We start from the raw sequence: 9,216 nt of genomic DNA, 5'->3' as shown, positions 1-9,216 counted from the left end.
TGACCATATTGAGAAGTCCAATGGGTTGAGGTCTGGACTTCTCGCAAGCCACGGAAATTCACTTCCACGACCAATCCATCGATGTGGAAAAACATTGTTCAAATGTTGGTGCACTTGGAGAGAAAAATGTGGAGCCGCTCCGTTTTGCATGAACCACATATTTTGATGTAAATATAATGGAACATCTTCGAGAAGTTCATTAAGTTGTTCTTGCAAAAAATTTAAATACCGAAGGCCATTAAATTGGCTGGAAGTTCGAAAGGACCAATAAAAAAGTCACCTATTACACCACACCAAATGTTTATCTTAAATTCGTGTTGGAAATGTGTTTCTCGTACAGCATTTGGATTCTCAGAATCCCATAAATGGCTATTTTTCCAGTTGAAAATTCCACGGCATGTGAAAGTTGCCTCGTCAGTAAATAAAATTTTGTTCAAAAAATTTGAATCTTCGTTTTGTTTCTTTTGCAAAAATCGAGCAAATCTTAAGCGAGCAAATTTTGAACAGGTGTTAAATGATATGGATGGAACTTTTCTTTATGTAAAATTATCTAGACAGACGATTGACTCATTCCCATCGTTGCACTTAACCGGCGTGTACTTAATGTTTTACTTTCAGCAATTCGTACTAAAACTTCTTCTTCCTGTTCAACCGGGATAGTTCTTCGAGCATCATTGTTTTGGCTTTGAGGGCGAAAAGAGCCTGTTTCTCCCAAACGATTGTACAGGTTTCTGAATAATTTGTGATTGGGTTGTTGTCGGTTGGGATATAATTTAAAATAACTACGTGCTGCAGCACGACCGTTAAAATGTATTTGAGCAAAAACACAAATCACATCGCGCATCTCACTAAAGGAAAAGTCATTACGTCTTGGCATTTTTACATTTAAATTACTATTTTTTACTTAAAAAGAGCAAATAACAAGAAAAGAGTCTAATTATTTTGACAAGCTAAAGTAACAATGGCTAAGTAATGCGTTGCTATGCAAGTGAATCACAGCCACCTCCGTTTTTGAGGATTTGAAATGGCACGACACGAATTAGCTTATAGGTAAAAATCTCGTAAACGAAGAGAGATATCGGGATTGAACAAGAATACCTTTTTTGCGTAAAAATAGACGCTCTTTCAATCATTGAATAAAATTTGACCTTAGTTGCACTTATAAAAAAATATGACCAAATATACCGAAGCGGTGGGTTGTAACTAGCGCCCTCTAGAAATTTCGTAAAAATTATTGGGTTGTTCGATAATTAATATCGTATTTTTTATGTTTTTTCAAAGTGAATATATTTATATTAATAATAAATATTAATCAATGATGTAGTGACCATCTTTTGCCATCTTTTGGCAAGTTGGAAAATTCCGCGTTCGAAAAAGCCTTGATTTTTAGAAGTAAAAAATTGATTTAACTCTGTTAACTCTGTAGTTAGTCATATTAGACTATTTCCTTGATTAAGATACCCGATGCTACGCCCATGTATTTGTAATTCCGTTTTAGTTCCCGAATATTACTAGGTCCTTTTTTTATAAGTTATTTTAGCGATAGTCACGTGCATTCAAGGAATTCCCAATGTTAGCATCCATCATCCCCAGATGGTGGTGGTTTTATGATTGGGATTTCCAACAATGCTCCTGTCGGAGCTATAATGTCGGTCCAATTTAAGCGCCGCTCCGCCGGCATGGCCAAGGAAGGTCCAATCGGCTATTCATCTGGACGTTGCGCGTTAACACGATGAGTAGCCGGGAAGCCGACCATTGCTTCCAAGTTAGGGGTACGCCTATGAGTACCGGCCCTTAGCTCTACTATTTAAGACCTAGAAATATAGAAATCGCTCCCTCATCTATCATCTCTCAGTGCAACAACATCACGACCAGGACACTGTGAGTTCCTCAGCTACCTCGCGCGTCCTCTTCCGATTTATAACAACTACTCCGGGCGTGAATTATTAAGTCAGTTAAGTGCGTTACTTTCGTGTATTGCTCAATAGTACAATAAATGAATTGTAAAGTACTCCCGAGTTCATTGTCCGCGAGTCACGAAATCCTGTAAAATATTCACGAGGGTGGTACTCGCGCCAATCGAGGAACGAACCCCCTAACCCGAACAAAGTTGTTTGAGAACACGTGCGTGCATTTTATTAAAATAAAACCTACCCTCTTAACATAATGCTTCCAATTGCTAACGATATTCATGTGAGAATTTCCCAAAGACATAAATTAGTAAAACGGAATTTAGGCAATAAAAAGCAAACATTCAGAAGATGTCGGTCTTGTAGTAAGGAGGGAAAGCGCACCCAAATTATGTCTGAATGTCGAACATGCCCAGATACTCCAGGATTTTGTTTGGAATGTGATATTTAGCATAAATAATTTTGCAAAAGATTTATGCTGTTTTGTTAACTAATATTTAGCATTTTTATTACAAACAGTTTCCTTTTATTTCCTGTTTTATATGTTATATCAAATGTGGGATTTCTTAGTTACTATTTTTAGACTGATTTACCAATTAGGTTTTTATCAGCCAAAATATTTTTTACTTGTTCTTTGTTTTTTTTGTAAATTTTCATTTATTTTATGTTTTGTAATTCATACAACTTAGATGTAAGGTTAGATGTAGTTCCTTTTTAAAGACTGTTCATAATAAGTATAGAATTTGTTTTATTTTATTTCCACTTCTAAATTATATATATTTATAAAAAACTTACATTTTCTCTCAATTCTTATGAGAGCCAAGTGACACACAGGAACCACATTTGAATGTGAGTGCCTCCGACTCTTTAAAGAGTCAGAAAGGGAAAAAAATAAAAATAAGTAAGAACAGTATAAAACATCTTAATCTATCAAACTTAACGTTATTTAATTGCAAAACAGTAACGTTTCGAAAAAAAAATTAATTGGTACTGTGGGCAAAATCACAAAAAAATGTGGCAGTGAACGTGTTAAATACTAATTGATATATACAAGTTTCCAATAGCCATTAAATTATTAACTTATTAATTTTGTCAATGATACAAAAAGTTGGTTTGCTGCACTGACAGTGCAGATAAATGGAGGCTTGGAAATTGTTTTCATCGAAAAATTCTATAGTATAATCAGAAATATTTATCATACATTTCGTTTTTTGTTCCTCAATTATCTGATGTACGAGTTTTTCTGTTCCTAAGACCAATCCTTCTTCTAATAACTTGTCTTCTGGTTGAAATTTGTGCTCGCAATATAACACATACCCACATGGTCTGTTAGTTGAGATCAATTCTTTGACGTTCAGCACCTTTACGTTGGGATGCGGAAGGCAATTTCTTTTGAAGAACGTTATTACAGCTAATTTCGTCTCTTTTTCTGGAAGTTTTAAAACCCTTGGACAGGGAACTTTAGTAACGAAATTATCCTGTAAGAAATAAGAGATTGATAATTTTTGGTACTACTTAAAATTTTATGTGTAATAAATTAATAATACATTTAATAGATCACGAATTACACGTATCATATTTTACTGTTTACTGTGTGAACATCTTCAATAACAGAAATAATAAAACTATCGTCTATTTAAACTTACTACTTACCATTATAATGCAAAAGCAGTACTGCGCAAAATGGTTGCTGTACAGTGAAAATTAGGACACAACTCGTCTCAAACACACAAGAACACAGCGAAACGACAAGAGGATGAAAGCAAAATTAAGGTCTATTCTGCTCTGCTGCGCGCAGGATTTTGCGTATGCGCACATCATTTAATTTAACAATTTACTTTTTATAATTTGAAAACTAATGGATAACAACTCAAGTCAGTTCAGAGACGAGTTTGTTTAATAAAATTTTCAGTCGTTCCAAAATACCTAGATTGGGATAATGAATACTGAAAGTACAGGTTCATTTATACAGTCATTAATAGTGTGGCGGAGCCAGCAGCGCGTGCAGTGTCACTCGTCTAATAATGACAGTGACAGTGCACTGCGAACCTGAGCAGTATCTCGGTTCTGTAGAGAACTAAAACAACGGCGGGAAAACATTTTCCGTAACGGTTTCCGGAAATACATTCTGGATAGTTCGATCCAAACCATATAAAACCGTTGATCACATCACCAACGGTCTCTTTTCTCTTCCGGGCCTCGCACCCTCCACATGTACTCCAACTGGTAACAATCATACTCTGTACACAGTAGAAATAAGTTTATTCTAAGTTTAGTAATAAAACACATCACGTTCCTGTTTTACGAGTTTGGTGTGGCAATCCTATTTCTGACACCCAATGGAAAACGCCTAGTGATTCCATACCACGACGGTAGGACAATAGACATTTATTCATTCGCATAATTTAGGCAACCAACCATGCATCGGTTGGTTAAACTGTTCAGTTACATAAAAAGAAATTCACTAAATAAAATCAACTGACAAAATTTGTCACAGGCGGCGTGGAGGTTAGGAAACGAGGTAATCATTAAACTTTGAGATTATGGTTATGTTACGCGAAAGTTTGTACTTTTGTTGGAAAATGTTTTATTTACCTATGAAATTCCGATTTATCTGTAGGGTCAGCGGCAAAACAAGACGCAACTTCGAGACGTGATGCATTAAAATTATACTAAACAGTGATCAGGTCAAAAAAGTGCATGATTTTATTAAAAATGAAACGGACAAAGGATGCAACGTTACAAGGCCCATTGGAAGTGAAGAGAAGCTAGCTGTCTTTTTAAGGTAAGTCATTTTAATATGTAATGTACATATTAATTATTATTATTCAAATTAATGTGCAATTAAATTATTTATATAGGTGATCAGATTATGTGAGCCATTAGTTTGTTGTTCCTCAAGGACATTAATGGGGCTTAATAGTGAATTGTCTGAATAATAGAGGATCATTTTCTGAGGATTTTAAATTTTCCAATAATTTATTTCTGTTTTCCTATCTTAATTTTGCCTTTTCTTTGTGTTTTGTCCATGGTGGTGTCCAACAACCACATATTTTTCTTAACTTTTTTAGCCGATTTTAGGGTTGCACTAGATGCAGATGTAACTCATGTTGCAGGTAACAATTTAAAAAAGTCCTTGTGGTTGCAATTCATCCTCTACACTTTCATTTTGTTGCTGCATATTTAATTCTTTTAAAATATCTTTATGTCTGCAGATCAGACATTATCTTCTTAATTTTACGTTAGGTTTTCATCATCACTGTCTTGCCGAAGATTTCCTTCCCTTGGTTTATTGACCATGTAAGGCTGTAGGAATACCATTTTTCTTCAAATTTTCATACCTTGATAGTTTGAATCAGCACTCCACTTTTAACAAATGTTTGTTTTTTTCTGGTTGCATCTATTAATGAATAGCAATTTATGAGTCCTTATTAAGTCAAAAAAGCGCACGGAAAATGATTTGATCGACCTTGTAAGTGAAAAGAAAATTTATAAAAGTGTTACTTTTCCTTTTTTAGAGAAACATCCACAAAATATCATAATCATTATTAACCACGGATGATTGTTTATTACAGATTCTTGACTACGAGAGACATCTACAGAAGTATTGTGGACAGCTACAGAATGGTATGGTCCATTACAATCAACCTAAAGCTGACCTAAAAGAAAATGCTGTTTTCTTGTAATAAGGAATAAAATGATTGAAACGTCTAATACATAATACATGTTATACCACATTATAACAGATGCTGAAAATGTTCACCGTTGTTATTTAAACACACAAACACACTCGTCTTTTTAAATTTTTAAACATATTTTTGAGTCGTTCCTGTAATACATTATTTGTTTCCCTGTTGATTTCCTCTTTCAATTCTTCAAGAGTATGGAATCTTTTTGTTTTTTAAATTTCCGAAAAAAAAACAATCTAGAGGAGTCTTGAGAGAGATCTTGGGCGCCACAGTCCTTGACTTATGACTCTCACTATAAAACTCTTCAATAAACTCTAATGTTCTTTTGGCAGTATGGACAGTAGCTCCACCCTGTTGGATATATCCATTTTGTATTTCGTCATCATGAACTTCATCTAACAAGGGGAATGCCAAATTTGTGACAAACGGATTTTTTTGAAATTAATATACAATGGGTAAAATAAGTATTTGCACACCCATGATTTTGTGACTATTTCAATTAATCATGAATACTTCAGTTTTAATATTATTCCAGTAAATTATTTATATATGTAATCTACTAATCGTACAACAACATTGGAAAAATATAACAATTAACTCATATAACATTAAATAATATTAAATATCCAACAAAAAAATATTTGCACAGTAGGTAGTCTAAGCAAAGTGAATGCGAAAAAAATATTAGAAAAGCATAATAATATTAATTTAATATTTGGTATGTAATCCATTTGCATTAATAATTGCTTGTAACCTTCTGGGCATGGACTTCACCAATTTTTTAGTAAGATTCTCGGGTATTTTGTCCCACTCTTCAGTTACGATATTCTTCGAACTTGTTTTATTGGTAACTTTTTTTTGAATTTAAGTATTTAAATAATGCCACACATTTTTTATAGGGTTGACGTCTGGTGATTGTGGGGGTGTGAGAAGCCGACGTCTTGCATTATACAACAGCCATATTTCAGTTTTTCTGGCCGTATGCTTTGTGTCATTGACTTGTTGAAACCTTTTGGTTTCAGCAATGTCCAATTTTGCTGCGCTTTTATATTTAATAATTACGATGCAACACGGCTATATGGTGTACAGCATTCATTTTGTCCTCAATAAATTCAATTTTACCAACTCCCCTGTATGCCATGCACCCTCAAAGCATAACGTTTCTTCCGCCATGTTTGACAGCAGGATGTAGATTCTTGATATTCAATTCTTTGTTTGGTTTACGCCATACAGATGTTTTTCCGTCGGAACCAAATAGATTAAACTTTGATTCATCGGAAAATATAACATTCTTCCAAAATTCTATTGGTTCATTGACGTATTTTTTAACAAATGTTAAACGTTTCTGGCGATTTGCTTCACTAATAAAGGGCTTCTTTCTAGGAGATCTACCAAAAACCTGGGAACCATGCAGAATATTTCTTATAGTTTGAGCACTGACAATTTTGTTAGATGTTGTAGCGATATTATTGGCCAAACTTTGAGCAGAAGAAAATGGATTTTTGGAGATTGTTAAATCAAAGTCCTTCGTACGATTTCGTTGTAAGTGTTTTAACAGAAAACAAGTTTATGGGATCGAAGCTTTATTGTGACTAACTAAAAAAAACAAAAGTGTTGAGTTAAAAGAAATATAGGCAGAGTATCAATTATCATACTGCTGTCCCAGCAATCATATAAGGCTGTCGCCAAACTTGCAGTTTGTAAAGAAAATATGATTACGGGTGGAACCTTATCGGTCGGCATCGGCACAAATTTCAAATATATTACTGATTATAATCCTAATAGAGATTTCTTTTAAAACTTGCCTCCGTTCTCTGGTAGTGAGGACAGTTGGTTGTCCTGATCGCGGTTTATTTTCGGTAGAATCTGTTTCTTCATACTTTTTTATCACGTACCGCACTGTAGAAAACATGATTTTCAGCAAATCATCTATTTCCCTGTAGCTTGTTTGTTAAGATCGCAATAAAATAATCTGAGCGCGCACACTTTCAGACAATTCAGCTCTCTTCGGAGACATTTTTACAAATAAACCTTTATCGACTAATGCAACATTACATACGCATCATACAAGTTTTGACTTGCTTGTGTTGCTATAAAATAAATTTTCGTTCCATAAAGACACAAACTACGACTGCATTTTTTTGAGTCGGATATAGTGTGCAAATACTTTTTTTGTCCGATATTTGATATTATTTAATGTTATATTAGTCACTAACAATATTTTTTGAGTTCTATTATCATATGATTAGTTAATTATTTATAAAGCATCTATTGGTGTATTGTTAAAATCAAATTTTTATTGATACATTGAAATAATCAAAAAATCATGGGTGTGCAAATACTTATTTTACCCACTGTATGTTATATAGTTAACTCCCCTTTACCAGCAGGTACAAGAATTTTATCAGATGGCTTTTAGATTACAAGAAAAACAGGTCTAAAGTTTTTTTACGTAAGTCACATACCGGACGCTTTGACGTCTTTCGCAGAGCTATCGTAGCTGAATGGGATGAGTGTCGGCGTATTTGTTTTATACTTCGTCCATCAGCGGGTTCGAATCCGCTCACGTCCAATGATTTTTTTAAAATTTAATAATTAATACAAGTTCATTCTCTTTATGGGTTCTGATACTATTGCACCTAAACAATAATTAAAACGTTTATATTTTAAAGGACAGTTGATGTAATATAAGAGAATGTACTTTCACGGTATTTTCTTTTGTGCTTAACTCTGTAATTGCAACTCTTGTTTTTTTCTCTGTCGTAAATCGGTACAACAACTATCATTGTCTAAAAACAGTTTTTGGGGAATTCCGAAGGTCAAAGGATGTTATAAACAACATCTGATGGTTGTAAAGGTAAAAAACTAGATACCGACAAAAGGCAGTAACTTTATGGTCACTAGGAGGACAGTAGAAGGGGGATTGGGAACTCATGATTTACGTATCAACTCGTTTTGAAATCAGTTTTACTCCTGAAATCATCAGTGACTAGACACTATTCTAAAAAGGACAAATCTAAAATTTTCCTGAATTAGATCTTCGAAACCGCTTGAATTGATCAACAAATGGCATTAACAAGCGCCATGTCTGATGAAACTAGTGAAGAAGTGTTTAAACAGTCTATTAGTATAAAAACAAAAAGTGAAATTGTCAATTCATTTAAATATTGCAAATCCCTACTAGAAGACAGAGGATTGTTAATTGAAAATCCCTCATCGACAATTTCGTCTAGATCTCTCACTATGGGGGAGGCGTTTTTCAACGCTATTATAGAAGTATTGGATGAAAGACAAATTATTGACGATAAGGATCTTATTGCTGAGAGTGAACCCGACGAGCTCAATGAATATGAAGAGGTAATTTTTGTTCGTTTTGTGTTTTTTATTTACCTTAATGATATATTTTAATAATAATTTGGCACGAAGTGTCTTGGTGCATAAGGAGATGATGACGGTTTTATTGCTGATGAGTTGGTGAAAGAACTACGAAAATACATTTTTTTAGCATACAAAGAAAAAGTGGTTGCTCTTGCCGAAGCTCATTCAAAATGGACCTTAAAGAGCCTCTAAACACGCGGCGCGTCACGCTTAAAATATCGCCAAGATATGTATATGGT

At 34.1% G+C, this 9,216-nt stretch overlaps 1 long non-coding RNA gene across 1 annotated transcript; it reads left to right on the top strand.

The window, feature by feature from the left end:
- Positions 1–4,313: 4,313 nt before the first annotated feature.
- LOC136410548 (uncharacterized) lies at positions 4,314–5,697 on the top strand. The gene is made up of 3 exons (XR_010752254.1): positions 4,314–4,431; positions 4,531–4,695; positions 5,486–5,697. It is a non-coding gene; the product is annotated as an uncharacterized lncRNA (long non-coding RNA).
- Positions 5,698–9,216: the final 3,519 nt, after the last annotated feature.

This window comes from Euwallacea similis, chromosome 8 (genome assembly GCF_039881205.1).
Source record: "Euwallacea similis isolate ESF13 chromosome 8, ESF131.1, whole genome shotgun sequence".
Taxonomy (NCBI): domain Eukaryota; kingdom Metazoa; phylum Arthropoda; class Insecta; order Coleoptera; family Curculionidae; genus Euwallacea; species Euwallacea similis.
This window is presented reverse-complemented; position numbering and strand designations above follow the sequence as displayed.